Below are 7311 nucleotides of genomic sequence, written 5' to 3'. Positions count from 1 at the left end.
GTCGGCTTAGAAATACCAAGAAGAGGAAGGGATATTTTATTCAAATGGTTATAAATACCATAAAAAGGAAGGGATATTTTATTTAAATTGATTATATATATGATACGTAAAATTGTGTTAATCATTACAATTATGAATTTGAAGGAAAAACAATAAGATATTATACATATTATATTTTTTATTCAAAATATATAGGTTTAATAGTCAATATAAAATGTAATAATGTAATATTTAGTTTGTGATAAGAGATATCGCTTTGGTCAGATATCAAAATAAGAGAGGTTTAGGATCAGTATGCCAAGCATGTAGGATTTCTCTTCAACTTATTTCCATTAATAAAAAATAAAAAAAAATAAGTTGGATATGTTCTATAAAAAAACATTATATATATATATATATAGACACACACATATGAATTATTATTATTTTCAGTCATGTTAGGAAAGGAAAGAAATGAATATCAAGGAAATTTATAAAACAAGACTTGATTAGCCTTTCCAAAGTTTTTTTCTTTTAAGCTAATAATGTCAATATGATTGTATTGATATTATTACTTAAACTTGTGAAAAACAAGCAAGATATGTTAAGTAAGAATTTGATTAGCTCGCTAGAACTTGGAAGTTAATAATATTAATATGGATTTTATTGATTTTGACATTTGGTGTTTATGTTTTTTTCTAGATCATAAAAGTTAATGATATGAATAAGGTTATGTTGATACTAATATTAATGAAAACTTGATTAGTCTATCAAAACTTAGAGGCTAATGATATTAACATGGATTATATTGACATTGATATTACTTAATGTTATAATTTTCTTTCAAATCATGAAAGTTAATGGTATTAACAAAGTTACATTGATATCAATATTAATAAGAACATGACTAGCCTACCAGAACTTAAAGGTTAATGATATCAATATGAATTATGTTGATATCAGTATTACATGATATTATGTTTTCTTTCAAATTATGAAAAAAAATAAAAATATCAACAATGTTATGTTGATTTTAATATTTTTTAACTTTATATTTTCTGAGAAATTAAATTGATGTTAGGGAGATTCAACTAAAGGAGATAAAATAATGAAAAAGTAAAGCATTGTATTTTAATTATTAAGATTAAGAATTTTCATGTGAAATATAATTTAAATTTAGATGTTTAATTTACAGGTATATCTCAATCACGACAATAATATAATTTTTTCTCTGAAAATATGTTCATTCTATTATAAATAGCTAAACATTAGTCAAAGTAAATTTTAATGTAACTATTGTTTAAAGTTTTTATGTTAAACTTTTGGAATGCTATGTAATGGATAAGATCTCTTGAACTTAATTTGGTAATTATTATATATCTTGCGAGTTGGTATATTTTTTTCATTTTTCTTATCATGAATTCTACCTTCTTGCTCATTTAGTCAAATATTAGATAATGTATTTGTTTTTTATTGATTGAAATTTACTTAGAAAAATTCTAACATCGAGAAAGTCTTTTGCCTAAATTCAATCTCCTTTAACTTAAAAAATGACCCTGAAAGATTGTTAACCTAAAAGTGGTGGGCAATAGCGAGATCATAGATTTCCAATGCTATAATCTTGAATAATCATTTTATTTACTATATGTTTAATGAATGAATACTTTTTTTTTTTGATAACTCTTTATTTACTATATGTTTAATGAATGAATAGTTTTTTTTATATAACTCGAGGTATCTGGGCCAGTTTACGCGCACCACGACTAATTTCCAAACCCACTAAATATCCTACAAGCCCAGTAATCATGTAAGACACTGCGAGGTTGACAAGCATGCACGCTGAGACTTAAACCTAAGATGCAGAGGCAAGGAAACCCTGCCAGGACCATTAGGCTACAAGACTCGGTGTGTAATGATGAATGAATACTTATTTGGGCATGTTGTTGTTTCTTTTAACATATAAACATAAGAAATGGAAATAAAGTTGGGGGGAAACATGACTTGTGTTATGAATATGATGATTATGATCCAGGGTAATTAGATTGAGTTTGAGAAATAATTTTTTAAAATATACAAGTTTAGTCGATAACTTATAATGTTATGAATATTGAGAAACTCTGCCAAAATTCTGGTAGAATATAAAAATATATTGTTTTATCGATGTGATTAACGAATGTTTTGTTGATATATAATATTATTTCTCAAATCAGGGCTGTTACAATAAACCTTTCACATCTCCTCAAAATGACATCTCTTATTATATAGGATAAGGCTATAATAAATTATAATTTTTTAGGTAGCATACCTTTATTGCATAATGTTCTTGGAAAGCATATAAATGCTAATGAAGCATAACCATCCAGGGAGGGAATTCATGTTGTTGGGTGAATATTTTATAGTAATCTTACATGTTGTTTCTAAAACAATACGAGTGTAGATTATTTATGCTTTTCTTACAAGCTTATTGCTATTACCTAAATTTAATATTCTCACTCTCAAATAGAACATGCGAATCTCATCTAATGGTCTAAACAATGAGCAAAGAAAATAATTATGATAATTTGATGAGTGGATTCTCTTAATTAATGATAAAAACATGTTTGACTTGATTTTTTAAAGTGATTGTGATGCGTACATACATCAATCTTTTAGTCGTGTCACTTAACCATGATTTGACCCAAGTTAAAATTCCATTAGATCTTTTGCTTAACCATGATTTGACCCGGTCATAAAAGTTATCTCATCTATATATCATTGCTTTGACAATGCCAATATTAACCCAAGCTATTTTAAAGCAAGAGCAATCATCACTTTAAAACATATCACAGCGACTAAGATAAACGATTTTATTCTTGATAGTTTATTTGGAGATAAATGTTTTTACTTAAGCAATGACATGGCTTGCAAAACATCCAGAGATAGTGAAAACACTAATCTAATATACCTTGTTGAATTTATTAATCAACTTGAATTCAATGACATCCCTTCACATATATTATCTTAAAAAATAAGAACACTAGACATGTTGTTGCACGATGTAAATTCAATAAGAGATCTCAGATCAAATCAGTATTGATATACCAATTCGATTCGAGATCTCGTATTGGAATAGGTTTATTAAAGCACATATAATAATAGGTTATAATATTAGAAACCATGGTTTTATTTTAAGGATTATTTTTCCTATTAACATGGTAGGTGTTTGTTCACAATTAAACAAACATGGTTTCCTATTTGATTATATTATTCAACTATAGTCAATAAGAGATAGGGATGGTTATTGGATATCATTAGAGTTTTTTTTTCTTTCAAAGAACAAGTTTTAACATATGGCCAATTATATGTCACCCTCTCAAAAAGCATGTTAAATAAATGACTTAAAATTTATGTGGTCTTTACATCTTAAAATACTTAGAGATCATGTGAATCCAACAAAAACAAGCACAACATTATTTATAATTTACTCTTCTAATGCATCTCACTTTAATTTTAAGTCAAGTAAATTTTACCAAATTTTCATTACTTAGCTTTAGAAAATTCATACCTGCATTCAAGAGAACTTAAAGAGGTTTGTAAAATTTATAATAACTTAAATTATAGTATAAACACTATTAAACAAAAACTTTTTTCTTTTTCTTTAAAAGATAAAGATAAAATAAGACTACAAAATCTTAGGTTAAGATCTATTTGTGCTTAGGATAAAATGCCATAACAATTTTTAAAGAAGTTTTTTTTTCTTATTGAATAAACTCTTTCAAATAACAAATTATCACCTTCACTTAAAAATCAAGAGAAACATTTTATCGGTGTTAGTACTGTTGTTGTTATTGTTGTTTTATAATTGTTGTTTATAATTTGTACAATTAACCTCCCTGTGGTTCGACCCCGGTCTTGCCGGGTTATTTATTACTTCGACACTCCTGCACTTGGGAGAAGACAACAATCTTTTCGTCGTGTCAGTTATGATGAAATACAATAATAATTTTTAAAGAAGTTTTTTTCTTCTTACCAAACAAAGTCTTTCAAATGACAAATCACCACCTTTACTTAAAAACTAAGAGAAATATTTTATCAATTTTAGGTTAGGTATAAATCCCTTGTTAATTGAAAATGTCTAACATTGAAACATTATAAGCACTTGTGAGGCATTAAAAAAAACTCGATCTCATACATTAAATGAAGACAAATACAACTTTATGGAAGATTATTACTTTTAGATATCATAGGAGTTTGTTTTAAAGAACAAGTCTTCACACATGGCTATCTATATGCTGCTCTCTCAAGAGTCATGTTAAATAAATGACTTGAAATTCATATGGACTTTAACTCTTAAAACACTTAGAGAACATATGAATCCAATACGAACTTAGAGACCATATGAATCTAATAAAAATATGTACACCATCATGTATAATTTTCTCTTCTAATGTATCTTGTTTAAATTTTAAGTTATGTATCATTCAACTTTTATTAAATTTTCATAGTATAGATTTAAAAAATTCATAATTACATTCAAGAGAATTCAAAGAGGTATGTAACACTTATAATAACTTAAATTATAATATGAACACTATTAAACTAAAGATTTTTTCTTTTTTCTTAAAAGATAAAGCTAAAACATAATTATAAAATCTTAACTAAGGATCTATTTGTGGTTATGATGAAATACAACAATAATTTTTAAAGAAATTGTTTTCTTCTCACCAAACAAACTCTTTCAAATGACAAATCACCACCTTCACTTAAAAACTAAGAGAAATATTTTATCAATGTTGGGATATGTATAAATACTTACTTTTAACTCTTAAAAACCACCTTCACTTAAAAACTAAGAGAAATATTTTATCAATATTGGGATATGTATAAAGACTTACTTTTAACTCTTAAAGATAGACAAATGGTGAAATTGATGTGTAATGAAACTTTTAAAGATAAAAACTTGATGAAGCACCTAGACTTGTTAATTGAAAATGTCTAACATTGAAACATTATAAGCACTTGTGAGGCATTAAAAAAAACTCGATCTCATACATTAAATGAAGACAAATACAACTTTATGGAAGATTATGACTTTTAGATATCATAGGAGTTTGTTTTAAAGAATAAGTCTTCTCACATGGCTATCTATATATTGCTCTCTCAAGAGTCATATTAAATAAATGACTTAAAATTCATGTGGTCTTTAAGTCTTAAAACACTTAGAGACCATATGAATCTAATAAAAATATGTACACCATCATGTATAATTTTCTCTTCTAATGTATCTTGTTTAAATTTTAAGTTATGTATCATTCAACTTTTATTAAATTTTCATAGTATAGATTTAAAAATAATTTTCTCTTCTAATGTATCTTGTTTAAATTTTATTGTGATGGTATAGATTTAAAACATTCATAATTACATTCAAGAGAATTCAAAGAGTTATGTAACACTTATAATGACTTAAATTGTAACATAAACACAATTAAACTAAAACTTTTTCCTTTTTTCCTTAAAAGATAGAGCTAAAACATGGTTATAAAATGTTAAGAAAGGATATATTTGTGGTTATGATGAAATGCAATTAAAACATGGTTATAAAATGTTAAGTAAGGATATATTTATGGTTATTGTTAAGAAAGGATATATTTGTGGTTATGATGAAATGCAATAATTATTTTTAAAGAAGTTTTTTTCTTCTCACCAAACAAACTCTTTCAAATGAAAAATCACCACCTTCACTTAAAAACTAAGAGAAATATTTTATCAATGTTAGGATAGGTATAAAAACTTACTTAATACTTATCATCACCATAGTTTTGGAACATGGAGATTAGTTTCACACTTCTATTAAGGTTGAACTCCTAAAGATAGACAAATGATGTAATTAATGTGCATTGAAACTTTTAAAGATAAAGAACTTGATGAAGCAATGAAGTATCTAGATTTGTTAACTGAAAATGCCTAAAATTGAAATATTATAGGCATTTGTGTGGCATTAAAAGATACTTGACCCTATACATCAAGTAGAGGCAAATACAACTTTAGAGAAGATTATGACCTTCAAGCCAAATTTGTATCTTTAGTTAGAAATGTTGAGGCACTAAAATTGAAAAATAGAGGTAGTTTAAAATTTGCTCAAGAAATTATATGTCAAATCTGTGAAACTAACGAACACTTAACCAATGATTATTTAACTTTTTCATCTTTCAATTAATATCTTCATAAAAAAGCCAACGCTTTAAATAATTTTCAAAGCTCAAACCCTAATTTATACTCATAAATGCACAATCCTAGTTCGAAAAATTATATAAACTTCACTTAAAAGAGTAATAACAATAATGTATAAATTCTATAGCCACCCTTTCAAGCACACTATAGTTTTAAAAAATCTTAAGGATATGTACTTATTTATGTTCTCCTCCTAAAAGAAATCTTAAGAAAACACTTCATGTTGATTAGTACTTAAAAGTACATTTTTATCAAGGTTTTATATTAGTATTTTGCATTTGAAGTATCAATAACTCTTTAACTAAAACTTGTTTTATAATAACAAGTCTGATACTATAAGATACCTTTAATTTATGATAAATGTTTATCTTAAATATAGGCCTATCATAAAAAAAAATTTATTAATGAGTTCAACTAGTGAAATTGAGAAGATAAAAAGAGGATGAAGCTTAGAAAAGATCCTGTTTTAGTCCAAACTGGAACACTGTTTGGTAATTGAATCATAACTGGAGCTGTAGAACTTGGATTTATGTCTACTTTATATATACATAACTGGAGCTGTAGAACTTGAATTTATGTCTACTTTATATATATTATTCAGTGTTCTACCCATATCTTGAGTTCTAGAAGTTTAAATGACCTCAAAATTTTTTTGTTGGAAAGTTGAGATAATTTCCTAGAACTTTCTTGATTTAAATCTATTGGAATTATGACTTTATCAATGACGTTTTTTGTAGATAAGAAGATAAGAATTGTCACCAAGTTAAGAATTGGTCACCCACTCAATAATTAGTCATCAAATCAATAGTTTTTAATTTTGGCCTATAAAAGAAGGCATTTGTCATACATTTAGGCATTTTGGTTTTCAGATCAAGATCATGTTCTTGCTATCTCTTTATTACAATGCTTAAGTTTTGCTTATATTAATCTCTTGTTTATGCTTCTCATTTCTTTTTCTTTACTTAGTTAACTTTTATCGTATTTATGTTTCTTTTTTTTATTATATTTAGTTAAGTTTATTATGTCAAGGTGAAAAGGTTACACTAATGGTGTAAGAATAAGTATATTGTAAACTTAATATGGACTTTAATGTTTGATACTAACATGTTTTGTATTTGTTAT

The sequence above is a fragment of the Populus euphratica genome, unplaced genomic scaffold, assembly GCF_000495115.2.
Source record: "Populus euphratica unplaced genomic scaffold, PopEup_1.0 scaffold224.1, whole genome shotgun sequence".
In the NCBI taxonomy this organism is placed as follows: Eukaryota; Viridiplantae; Streptophyta; class Magnoliopsida; order Malpighiales; family Salicaceae; genus Populus; species Populus euphratica.
Note: the sequence above shows the minus strand (reverse complement) of the source record.